The 13,829-nt window shown below is 34.4% G+C and overlaps 1 long non-coding RNA gene across 5 annotated transcripts in view; it reads right to left on the bottom strand.

Moving 5' to 3' along the window:
- Positions 1 to 13,544, bottom strand: part of LOC143644274 (uncharacterized) — a 262,187-nt gene extending 248,643 nt beyond the window's left edge. For all 5 annotated transcript variants that reach the window (XR_013156641.1, XR_013156591.1, XR_013156595.1 and 2 more), the window contains exons 1-2: positions 13,278 to 13,544; positions 696 to 808 (exon numbers count right to left, since the gene is read on the bottom strand). This is a non-coding gene — a long non-coding RNA (uncharacterized LOC143644274). The remainder of the gene's footprint in view (positions 1 to 695; positions 809 to 13,277) is intronic.
- Positions 13,545 to 13,829: the final 285 nt, after the last annotated feature.

Below are 13,829 nucleotides of genomic sequence, written 5' to 3'. Positions count from 1 at the left end.
AGCACTTGTATCTTACAGAGAAAAGAATTAGACCTGAATTTGAAAATAATTCTGGCCTCGTTCTTCTGACCTCATAATCACTTATAACTCTACAGTGGCACAAAGCCTTCAAGTATAAACTGGTTCCCTCTTGTGTGTGATTGCAAGTTACATGCTTTCATTATGAATATGATATTGAATGTATCATTTCTTGTCATCATCTGTCAAGGAGAAAAAGCAAAATAAGGATTAAGGGTTCTTAATGGACAGACTTAGCAATGATGACATTTTTTAATGCCTCCATTTTCTATGTACAACATTATACATACCATAAAGGTGTTGCCATTAAGACCCCAAAGAACAGATGTGATCAAACTGGAAAGAATTTTGAGAGGTGATAGCGGATCACTGATTGCAATGCAAGTGGCACTTAGAGCTAAGAACCAACAAATCACTTTAGTCATCACCTAACAAAGGGCAAAATGACTTTCTTAATTGGACATTGAATTCTCTTCCCACAAGTATACCTCTGCCTACTTAAGAATTATAGAAATGATTCTCCTTTAGCTTTGGAAACTTGGTCTGGAGTGGAAGAGAGAAGAGAAATTGGTATTCCCTATTACTTTCCTTTTTTCCCCCCTCTCATTTTTTTTCATATATATAGAAAACATATATTTTGTTCCCTAAAAGAAATTGTATGAACTTGGACAAATTACCTTCTCTTCGTTGTAATTTCATCATCGGTAAGGCTGATATGGTTGGATGTGTAATTTATTTGTCTGACCCTTCTATTATCCTGTGATTCTGCTTCATTTGCAAATCAGCACAGCTGAAATTAGTAAAAGAACAATAGAGAAGTAAAAGGGAGAGGTGGAAGAGATATAGCAGATCTTTAGTTTAGGGCAATATTTGCTTAAAATATTTTACATAAAATATAAAATACTAAGATCTTTGTTTCTAATTTGTTTTTTAAAATATTAAATAGCCATTCTTGTTAAACAGTTCCTCTTTTATATCATGACATCCTCTAATTTCTTTGAGGATAATAACTACTTATTTTAAAGTTCTGTTCTCATTATTCTATTAACTCTGTCTCTACATGTGTAATTTTTTTTTTTTTTATGGGCAGGCACCAGGAATCGAACCCAGGTCTCTGGCATGGCAGGCAAGAACTCTGCCTGCTGAGCCACTGTGGCCTGCCCTCATGTGTAAATTTGAATCATAGATTTTATTACTCCTCTTTCAGTGTTGCTGCTCAAATATTTGTGATTCCTGATTGTGAACTCAAGCTTACAATTGACAGCTTCCATTCTATTGTCCATTGCCTACTCAACTCTGTTGTAGATTTTCAGTAGATGCATTTTTTCCAGTTTAGAAGCTCTTGTCTATTCTTAGATTGCTAGGGTTTAATTACGAATTAGTTTAATCCATCTACTGTGTTTTTAATATCATTGACAGTATTTTCATTTTTAGTTTTTGGTTCTGTATCAATTCTACTTGTCCTTTTCTTTCTATCCTGACATTTTATCATCTTTATTTCTTCACGTATTTTTTCTGCACTCAGCAAGACACTGCAACTTCTATGACTGCTGTGCTATGTTTTAAGACCTCTTTAGATGAATGGAGGTACTCTCTTTTTCCCATGTGAGTGCTAGTAACTCATTCCCCGGTTCTTTGGCCTGCACATCATGTCTAATACCTGTGTTTGAATACTTTTTTTCATTCTTAGTATTAGGAAATTTCCATTTATTTTTCTTCCTTCCTTCCTTTCCATTTCTTTCTTTTCCTTCCTTCCTTCCTACCTTCCTTCTTTCTTTCTTCTTCTTCTCTCTCTCTTTCCTTTTTAAAGCTTAGATATGATTTATTTGGCTTTGTTTTATTTCATCTAGTACTTTTCTATATTTTGGGGAGGGTGAGCTTAATTCCATTCACCATGTTGCTGGAAAACATTTTAAGATGATTGCTGTATTAAACATTTTCTCCATGTATTGCTCTTTATTTACTACTATAATTTTTCTTAGAATAAATTAATAAATATGAATCCTTTGCTTGAAAAATATAATATGGACTTCTGAAAAATTTTTTTCCAGATTGCTCCTTAGCAAGTTTATACCACTTTACAAAGACACCAGCAAGGTAGTAGAATATTTGTTTGTCCACAGCCATGCAGAATCTGGAAAGGTTGAATAAATGTTCACCAAATAAAGAAGGGGAAAAATGTTTTACATACAGAGGGAACAGTATATAGAAATGAAAATAAATGTTTAAAATATCACAGGGCATAACAGAAAGATAATGAATCTAAGAGTCAGAAAAGATAGAAATCCTTGTTTTGTCATTTCTTTACCCATAATACTGGAATGTGGGTATGTTAAATACTTAGACCTGATTTTTGCCTCCTGTGAAATAACAATCCAGTTTTTAGTTTTTTGTGTGTGTGAATACTAAACAGGATAATTTAGTAAGTACCAAGTAGTAGCTCTTTCAATAGTAAGTTACATCTCATATTATCATCTCTAGAACTCTAGGTCCATGATACAAAAGAGTTGATGGGAGGATAGAATATAATTCTGAGTTCATAGTATGAAGATCTCTTTATGTCGGGGAGGAAAATGCTTTAGGTTTTATTTTCTAGGTCATAAAGGACCAGAGAAGCCTTTTGCTCTTACAGTCTTTTCTGGAGTATATAACAGATTTGAACCAAGCATTTTTAAAAATGTATGATTTAATTTACCCACAGTAAATTTACTCTTTATAGTGTGCAGCTCCATGGGCTTTGACAAATGAATATTCATATACTCACCACCACAACCAAGTTATAGAACATTTCTACCACCACCATCTCCAAAATTCCTGCTGCCCTTTGTAATCGACCACTCCTTCCAAACCCAACTTGCGGCAGCCATTGTTCTGTTCTTCATTCTTAAAGTTTTTGCATTTCCAAAATGTCATATTAATGGAAAGACATAGTACAGACAGTATGTAACCTTTTACTTCTGACTACTTTCATTTAGCAAAATACATTTGAATTTCACCCTGTGATTGTATATAACAAGAATTTCTTCTCTTTTATTGCTGAGTAACATTGCATTCATTCTATAGTGTACCACAATATTTATCTATTCAACAGTTAAAGGATATTTGTGTTGCTGCCTGTTTGGGCAATTATGTATAAACCTGCTATAAACATTCAAGTACATTATTTTGTATAATCCTAAGCTTCCATTTCTCTTGCATAAATACCTAATACTGCTAATTATACTAACAAATATTGTATATTAATACTACTACTACCATTTTGCATTCCACCAGCAACATGAGAGGTCCAGTAGTCCAGCTGTAATTGGTAATCGGCATTTTAAAAACATTATTATTTTAGTCATTCTAATAGATGTGTAGTGCTATTTCATTGTGGTTTTAATTTTCATTTCTATAATGACTAATGATGTCGAACATCTTTTCATGTGCTTATTCACCATCCATATATACTTTTTGGTGAAATGTTTGTTCAAATCTATTGTCCACTTTTTACTTTTTAGATTTTTGTATTCTTATTGTTGAGTCTTAGAATTCTTTCTCACATATGTAATTTGCAAATAATTTCTCCCACTCAGTATTTTGTCATTTCTGTTCTCTTAATCTTATCTGGAGATGAACAGAAGGATTTAATGTTGATCAAGTCCAATAATCGAATTTTTATTTTATGGCTCATGCCTTTGGTGTCATGTGAAAAAAACTTTATCTGTCTCAAGGCTGTAAAGATTTTCTCCTATGTTTTCTTCTAGAGTTTTATAGTTTTAGGTTTAGAACTGTGCTTCATTTTGAATTAATTGTTAAATATGGTGAAAGACATGGATCAAAGTTCATTTTTTTGGCAATGGAGGTCTGTGCCAGTTTGTAACTATTATGCACCCCAGAAAAGCCATGTTTTAATCCTGATGCAATCTTGTGGGGCCAGACCTATTGTTTAGGTTGGAAATTCTGATTAGATTGTTTCCATGGAGACTGACCCTCTCAATTGTGAGTGTGACTTTTTGGTTAGTGTACTTTCATGGATTTGTGATACATGCAGTTGTGGATGTAGCCTTTTGATTAGCTGGAGATGTGATCTGCCCATTCAAGGTGAGTCTTGATTAGTTTACTTGAGTCCTTTAAAAGAAGAAATATTTTAGAGAAACCTCAGATGCAGATGCTTAGACAAAAGTCGCTCATAGCTGACAGAAATGCCTAGACACAGAGCCAAGCAGATGCCACCATATGCCTTCCCATAAGATACCAAGCAAGCCAGAACCCAGAGTTGTGTCCTAGAGGAGCTAAGTAAAGGCCCACAGAGGTTTAGAGAAGAAACCACTGGCATCAGAAGCTAGAAGCAATGAACCGGGAACAAAGGCGAGCAGACACCAGCCACATGCTTTCCCATGTAATAGATATCAGCTTCTCTAAAGTCAAGGTATCTCTCTCTCGATGCCTTAGGTTTGGACATTTTTATGGCCTTAGAACTTTAAACTTGTAATACAATAAATTTCCTTTTAAAAAGCCATTCCATTTCCGGCATATTGTATTTCCAGCAGCATTAACAAACCAATACACTATCCAATTGTTCTTGCACCACTTGTTGAAAAGATTACTGTTTCTGCATTGAATTCCCTTTAAATATTTGTTAAAAACTGATTGTTAATATACATAAGTCTATTTCCGCACTGTTTCGTTTCACTAATCTATTTATCTTGATGCCAATACCATACCTTTTCTTGATTGCTATAGCTTTATAAGAAACCTTGAAATCAGATAGTGATAGTCTTCCAATTCTGTTCTTCAAAAGTGTTTTGGATAATTTTACTTATTTATACTTCTAAATAAGTTCTAGAGTAAGCTTGTTAATTTCCTACAAGGCACCAGCTTGAATTTTGATTGGGATTGACTTGACTCTATAGTCATTTTGGGAAAAACTGACATCTTAACGATACTGAGTATTCCAACCCAACACATCTCTGTCCATTTATTTAGATATTTAATTTACCTCAATACTGTTCTGTAGCTTTCAGCAAATGTGTCTCACACATCTTTTGCCAGATTGTGTCTCTAAGTGTTTCATATTTTTATAGTATTATAAATGGCATGTTTATTTCAATTTCAATAGTTTGCTGCTAGTAAGGAGAAATGCATTATATTGATCTTGTTCCTACAGCCTTGCTAAATTCACTTATTTCTAGTAGTTTTTATGTAGATGTTACTTTCTACTCTGAGTGGTAAAAGCAGACTTGAACCCTTACCTTGTTCATGATTTTAGGGGGGAAGAATTCAGTCTCCATTATTAAGTATAATATTAGCTATCAGTTTTCATAGATATTTTTTATCCAGTTGAAGAATTTCCCTTCTATTCCTCTTTCACTGAGTAGTTTAACCTGCAATGGATGTTGGATTTTTCCAAATGAGTTTTCTGTGTCTATTAAGATGATCTTGTATTGATTTCATATTTAGTTTGTTAACATGGTGAATTACATAAATTGATTTTTCAGTATTGAACCAATCATGCACATCTGAAATAAACCTCACTTGGTAATGATATATCACCACTTTTATGTATTACTGGATTTGATTTGCTAATATTTTGTTGAGGATTATTGACTCTAATTGCACAAAACTATGGTTGTAATTTTCTGTTCTCATAAAATCTTTTCTTGATTTTAGAATCTGGGAAATGCTGGCTCTATAGAATGAGTTGGGAGGTGGTTCCTGATGGAACTAACAAATTGACCTAACCTGTTGCGTCTGATTGAACTTCACCCACCCTGGCAAACTGGAGAGCCTCACCTGCCTATTCCTACCAAATGTTTAACCATAGATGTGTAACCACAAAAGACATCATTCTTCTGTTTTTATTTTTCCTGGTTTCAATAAACCCTGCTCTATAAATATGCCACTCTCCCTCCCCTTAGCACGGCTCTTGATTCAGTCAGCTTGACTGCTTGCTCCTCGGGCTGTACCTCTCAAGCTCTCTAATAAAGCTCACCTTGATCTGTTAAGGTCTGTCCGTTTCTTCTTTTCATGCATTCTCCTCCTCTACTCTCCTTCACTTTCTTTTCAGATCTTTCTCTTCAATTTTCTGGAAATTTATTTAGAACTGGCAACAATTTCTACCTTAAATATATTTTAGAATTTCTGAGTCAAATCATCTTGACCTGAAGTTTTCCCTATATAAAAGTTTTTAGCTACAAATCAAATTTCTTTATAGCCATACTATTTAATTATATATTTCATTTTGGGTAAGTTTTGGTAGTTTATTTCTTTAAAGGAATTGGTTCATTTCATCTAAATTGTAAAGCTATTCATAATAGTCTCTTTTTACCATGTATTTTGAAGCTCTTTTATTAGAGTCATGAATGTTTAGGATTCTACTGTCCTCAACAAATTGCCTCTTTATTGACAAAAAATGACTTTCTTTATCTTTGTTAGCATTCTTTGCTCTGAAATCCATTTTATCTGATATTAATATAGCTAGTTTATCTTTTTTGAGTAGTATTAGTATGGGATAGCATTTTCTATACTTCTACTTTTAATCTACGAATGTCTCCTTGCATTTAAAGTGCATTTCTTGTTGGCAGCATACAGTTGTGTCTTACTTTTTTACCTAGTCTAACAGCCTTTACTTCTGAATTGGGATGGGTAGGCCATTTAATTAAATTTAGTTATTCGTATGGTCAGTTTTAACTCTATCATCCTGATATTAGTTTTTTATTTGCTCCATCCATTCTTCCTCATTTCATCCTTTTCTGCCTTCTTTTAGATTAACAGAATTTTTCATGATACCATTTTATCTCATTTGATGAGCACTGATTTGTTTTAGTTATTGCATTAGGGTTTTGTGAGGGCCCAGGGTTCCCCGCCATAATGAAAGCATTTCCTTCATATTGAGAGAAGGTCATTTCATATAGCTGCCTACATGACCAAGACAGACATAAAAGATCATCAAACCTCCTCAGAGGGGAAAAAATGTACAAATGGTATTGTAAACAAGGCACTGAAATTCCCCTCCCTTGATCACTGCTGATAAGGAGACCCTGCTGAAACTCTGTTTTCACACCCTTGTCGTAAACTCTTATAGCCCTTGAACTTTCCCTTCCCTTTTAGAGCACTAACCATTTCCCATGGCAGGCTGCCACAGTGAAATATCTTCTCTTGTTTGTAAATGTTAATTAAAATTCATGTCTAACCTTCTGCCTAGTGTGTCTTTGGTCCTTGGGCTGCCCTGTCCCAAGCCCTTCAAGGGCTGTGTTGGAACAGGTTTGTAATAAACACCTTTAACTTATACTCAACCTTTAAGTGATAGTATACCATTCACATATAGCATAAAAAACTTATAATTGCATATCTCTATCTCCTAATTTTGTACTTTTGTTGTCATATATTTTACTTTTACATAGGTTATATACCCCACACAATATTGTTATTTTCGTTTCAGGAGTCAATTACCCTTCAGTGAGATTTAAATAATTTTAAACTTTCTATCTTAATATTTCCATTTGAGAATCTGTTAAAAGACTATGGACCCTGTCCTGAGAAAAAAGTGTATGTATTCACAAAATACACCATAAATAATGCAGATAAATAAAGGGGTATTCTGAATCCCTGTAGTCCAATCATAAGATCCACATTTTACAAAGCAAAGTGGTTCTAGGGGCAGTGGGGGTTCAAAAAGTAAGGAACTGGAGATACTAGTTTTAACATGAGTTAAATAATAATATTTGTGAGGCCTTTCAAAATACTCATTGTAATATATTCATACATTTCATGCAGCCATTAAATAATAATTTCAGTATAGTGTAGCAACATAGGAAAAGAATAATGAAATATCATTATGTGACAAAAGCAAGATACAAAATTATGTGCACACTGTGATATAACTGTATGCATATAAACACGTATAACATCTATGATGTTTGTAGCTACAAATGACAGAATATTTGACCATAAGTGGTATAAATAATAAGTCTTTCTTTTTCCCCACTTTAGTGATGGTACACCTCAGGAGAAAAATACAGTTACAACATTGGATTAATAATGTTTCAGTACTGTATTTCAGCCCTCTTAACCATCACCTTATGATCAAAAGATGGATGCGTATTTCTTACATCAAACATCTCAAATTTTTCCTTTATTTATTAATTTTTATTTACACCATTTTATACCCACATCCTCCTCCCCCATATACCCATTTCCATACTCCTTGGTAGTATTTAAAAATTTACTTTCTGTCTCCGAGAATTTACTATTTCTGGATATTTGTTATACGTGACATCATAAAATATTTGTCCTTATATGACTTGCATATTTCATTCAGCATAATGTTTCTATGGTTCATCCATGTTTCAAAACATCATTTCTCCTTGTTACTGAATAATACCCATTGCATATATATATATATATCACATATATATGCATATATATCACATTTTGTTCATCCATTCATGTATTGATGGACACCTGGGTTGTTTATATCTTTTTGCTACTGTGAACAATGCTGTTGCAAACTTTGGTATACAAGTATCTCTTTAAGGTCATGTTTTTCTTTTCTTTGGATGTATAATGAGGAGTGGAATTATAGGTCATATGGTAATTATATAGTTAACTTTCTGAGGAACTGCTAAACTGTTTTCCACAATGGCTGTACCACTTCACATTCCCACCCAAAATACACTATAGTTCCAAACTCTCTGAATCCTCTCCAACATTTGTTATTTTCTTTTCTTAAATAATAATAGTCATCTTTGGGTGTGAAGAGTATCTTATCATGGTTTTGATTCACATTTAACTTATAGCTAATGATTTCGAGCATCTTTCAATGTGCTTATTGGCCATTTGTATGCACTGTTGGGAAAATATCTGTTGAAGACCTTTGCCATTTCTTTAATTGGGTTGTTTGTCTTTTTGCTGTTGTATTAGTAAAAGTTCTTCATATATTTTGTATAGTCAGCCTTTATCTGATAGATGGTTTGCAATTATTTCCACCCATTCTGTAGGTAGTCTTTCCACTGTCCTCATAATGTCCTTTGATGCCCCAAAGTTTTTAATTTTGTTGAAGTCAATCTATTTATTATTTCTTTTCTTGCTTGTGCTTTTGGTGTTATAGCTAACAATCCATTGCCAAATCCCAAGTCATAAATATTTGTCCCTATTTTATCTTATAATAACATCATGGTTTTAGCTTTTTAATTTAGGTCTTCTATCTATTTTAAGTTGATGTATTACATGGTGTAAGGTAGGAGTCTATTCTCACCAAGTAAAAACTTATAATAAGTTTTGAAATCAGAGAGTGTGAGTCCACCAACTTGGTTCATCTTGTTTCAAAATTGTTTTGGCTATTCAGGGCCCCACAAAATTCCGTGTGAACTTGAGGATCAGATTTCTCATTTCTGCAAAAAGTCTTCTGGAATTTTGACAGGGATTACACTGAATCTGTAGATTGCTTTGGGTAGTATTGATATTTTAGCAATATTAAGCCTTCTAATTTGGGTGGTATTGATATTTTAGCAATAGTAAGTCTTCTAATCCATGAGCATAGAATGTCTTGCCATTTATTTAGGTCTTTTAAATTTTCTTTCAGCAGTTTTTTTTTTTTTTTTTTGGTAGTTTTCCACATACGAGTTTTTCATAACGTGTTGTTAAATTTATTCTTAGATATTTTGTTCTTTCAGACACTGTTGTAAATTGTTTTCCTAATATTCTCTTCAGATTCTTCATTACTATTGTATAGAAACACAATTGTCCCATGTTGATCTTACACTATGCCACTTTACTTCACTCATCTGTTAACTTTTGTAGTTTTCTAGTGGATCCCTATGGGTTTCTCTGTATAAAATGTTGTCACCTGCAAATAGAAATATTTTTACATTTTCCTTTCCAATTTGGATACCTTATATTTCTTCTGCTTGCCTAATTGCTCTGGCTACAATATAGAATAGCAGTGTGAAAGCAGATATTCTTGTCTTTTTCCACATCTTAGGGGGAAATTTTTCAGTCCTTCACCCCTTCACCATGATATTAGCTGTGGGTTCTTCATAATTGGCCTTTATTCTGTTGAGAAAATTTCCTTCTATCCTTATTTTTTTGAGTGCTTTTATCAAGAAAGTGTGCTGGATTTCGTCAAATGCTTTCTCTGTATTTACTGAGATAATCATATACACTCTTACATTCCTAGGATACTCCCACATGGTCATGATGTATAATATTTTTAAAATGCTTTTGGAATTGGCTTGCTAGCATTTTGTTAAGGAGTTCTGAATCTATAGTCATAAGATAAAGTATTATTTAATAGTTTTTTCCCAATATGTCATTATCAGACTTTGGTATAGGGGTAATGCTGACATCATAGAATGAATTAGGAAGCATTCTTTCTTCTTGAATTCTTTGGAAAAGTTTGAGAAGGATTGGTGTTAAATTTTCTTTTGATATTTGGTGAAATTTGTCACTGAAGCCATCTGGTACTGGACTCTTCTTTGGTAGAAGGATTTTGATTATTGACTCAATCTCTGCACCTGTTTTAGGTTATTGTAGTCTCTATTCTCAAGATAGTTTAGGTAATTTGTGCATTTCTAGGAATTTTTCCATTTCATCTAGATTATCTAATTTGTTGGTTATTTGGTGATTATCTATTTTTACACTTATTGAGACTTCTCTTGTACCCTAACATATGATCTCTCCTGGAGAGTGATCCATGTGTATTTTGAAAGAATGTGTATTCTGCTGTTGCTAGGAGAGGTTGTATAGATCTGGTTGGCCTATAATGTTATTCAAGTCCTCAATTTACTTGTTGACCTTCTGTATAAATGTTCTATCCAGTTTTGAAAGTGGTCTACTGAAATCTCCAATTATTCCTATAAACTTTTCTATTTCTCCCTTCAATCTGTTAGTGTTTGTTTCATGGATTTGAGGGCTCTGTTTTCAGGTACATATATATTTATAATTGTTATGTTTTCTTAGTGACTTGATCCCTTTTATTAATATATGATACCCATATTTTTCTCAACACATTTTAATTTACCATCTATTTTGTCTGATATTTGTATAGCTTACCACAGCTCTCTTTTTTATCCTATTTGCATTAAATATTTTTCCATTCTTTCACTTTCAAACCATTCATGTCTGAGGATCTAATGTGAGTCTCTTATAAAGAGTATATAGTTGGATTATGCTTCTTTACCCATTCTGCCATTATATACCTTTTGAGTGGAGAGTTTACCATTCCAATTTAAAGTAATTACTGACAAGGCAAGATTTAATTCTGCCATTTAGCTAATTGTTTTTTGTATATCTATATCTTTCTTGTCTCTCTTTTGCTCCATTATTGTGCTCTTCTTTATTTTATGTTATCTTTTGTAATGAGCCTTTTAAAATTACTTATATCCTTTTGTATAGACTTGAAGTATTTTATTCATGGTTTCCATGGAGAATTCTTTATCCTAAAGCAAGGACAATTTAGTTTGTATTGATTCCAACATAACTTCAGTAGCCTACACTGACTCTATTCCCATATTCCTCCAACTTTCTCCTTTATGTTTTTCTTGCCACAAGTATATCATTATGTATTGTCTGACCAATAACAAAGATTTAGGATTTTTTTTCCATGCAAAGGAATTTTGAGTAATATAAGAAGTTGAAGATGGTATTACAAATGAAAAAAATGCAATAATACTGGCATTTATATTTATTATATATTTACCTATAGTAGACATTCTTACTTCTTCATACAGCTTTCAATTACCAACTAATGTCCTTTCCTTTCAACATGAAGGACTCACTTTAGCATTTCTCATAAGGCAGGTCTTACAGAAATGGGATATAAAATTTCTATCTCATTACAATTTCTATTTTTCATGTACTGTTTTCCTGGTTTATTTTAGTTCTTTCCCATGTTTTCCTTTGTGTAATAGATGCTATTTAAGAGAGTTGATCTAAGATCTTTGGTTAGTAATTCCAGCAACCCGGCTTTCTTTGGGATTGCTTATGATTTATTTTTCTTTTTCTCCTGTAACTGGGCCATACTTTCCTATCTCCTCATATGTTTTTTAACTTTTTTGGTGAGAATTGGAAATTCTATGTTTTACGCCAGAAATCTAGTTCTCCCAGTCCACAGTCTGCCAGACCAAGACAAAGTAAAAAGAATGAATAATAAAGAGAGAAAAAGAAAACAAACACCAAATAACCACCCCACTCCCAGCCCCACTGCCTTTCTAAATTGCTCGGTGGATAGCAGTAGGATCGGTGGATAGTAGTAGGAAACTAGAAGCTGCTTCTGTGGGGTAGAAACTAAGGTCAGCATTTGCACTGGTTTCTTAGGGATCTGCCAGATCAAAACACTTAAAAAAAAAAAAGGGAGAAAGAAAACCAATTAAAAATCAAAACTAAACCAAACCAAAGGTGTACTGACTCTTTACATCCCAGCAGATGCTGGTGTGAGGCCAGAAGCTTCTGCTGCCAAGAGAAATGAAACCCAGGTTAGCATTTCTGCTGGTCCCCAAGGTATTTGTCAGACTGCAAAAAAAAACACAGAAACACAAAACAAAAATAAAAACAAGAAAGAGAGAACACCATAGATGCGGGTGGGAGGCCTTGATACTGAGAGGGCTGGAACTGAGGCTCCCATGTATGCTGGTCCCCCAGGGATCTACCATATCAAAAAAAAAAAAAAAAAAAAAAAAAAGCAAGAAAAGAAACAAAATCAACCAAAAACAGATGCACTGTCTTTATGTCCCAGAAGATGCTTGAGTGAATGAAGCCAGGGTCCTTTGCTACCAAAAGGGTGGAAAACAAGGACAGCAAGGGAGCTGAGCCCTTAGGGATCCTCTAGAACCGAAACAACATCCCCCACAAAAGAACAGAAAAGACAAAAAAAAAATCAACCAAAGAGAGGCGCACTGGCTCGTCACACCTGGGGGACGCTGGTGGGAGGCCAGAATCTGCTGCTACAGATAGGGCTGAAACCAGGGATCTGCCCTTCCAAGAAACATCCACCCAAAAAGAAAGAAAACCAATTCAAAAATGGTGCACTGGCTCTTTATGACTCGGTGGCTCCTGATGGGAGGCCCAAGTCGCTGTTGCCCTTCTGAAATCAAAGCTAACATCCACCACTGGTCCCTCAGGGAATGCCCAGGGCAACCTTGAACTCCAATCCCATCTTTTGAAGGAGGACATTTCCTCTGCTCACCCACCAGCCGGCTTCTCCTGGATTCCGGGCCACCATTCCGCAGCCATTTCGGCTGAGGAACTGAGGAGTAGAGGCTGGTCGCTGGTTCACTCACCTCTCTTTACAAAAGCGGAACTCTGCAGCCTCTCCCTTTGTCAGGTGCTCCTGTGGTGTTTCTAAATACTCAGACTGGCTCCACAGTTATCACCTAGTTAATTCTTGTCTCTTTTTTCAGATAGTTCATTTTTTATAATAGAGGGAGCCATCTGTAAAACTTCCCACTCTGCCATTATGCTACCATCTCTGTTTTAACGAGAAGGAAAATCCTACAGGAAGGAACGAGCACCACACTTTCCTCAGAATAGCCTTCAGCTTTCATTGGTCAGGGCAGGGTCACGTGCTCTTGTTGCAAGGCACGCTGGGAAAACTGGTGTTTTCGGCAATACGTGGTAGGTTATGAGTGATTGGGAACATTTTTTCTACATTATCCAAAATTAGAACTTGTAACTGCCCATCTTTTTCTTTCCCTTCCTTGGTTTCAATATTGAGGTTAATAGCATCTGTTTTGTGATGGGGGCATGGAATTAGTGTCAGCATTTATTTTTCTTCAGGGTGGATCTATTTTACTTGTATTTCTCAAATATTTTTATGAGCACCCTGCAATAGT

The sequence above is a fragment of the Tamandua tetradactyla genome, chromosome 1 (assembly GCF_023851605.1).
Source record: "Tamandua tetradactyla isolate mTamTet1 chromosome 1, mTamTet1.pri, whole genome shotgun sequence".
Classification (NCBI taxonomy): domain Eukaryota; kingdom Metazoa; phylum Chordata; class Mammalia; order Pilosa; family Myrmecophagidae; genus Tamandua; species Tamandua tetradactyla.
This window is presented reverse-complemented; position numbering and strand designations above follow the sequence as displayed.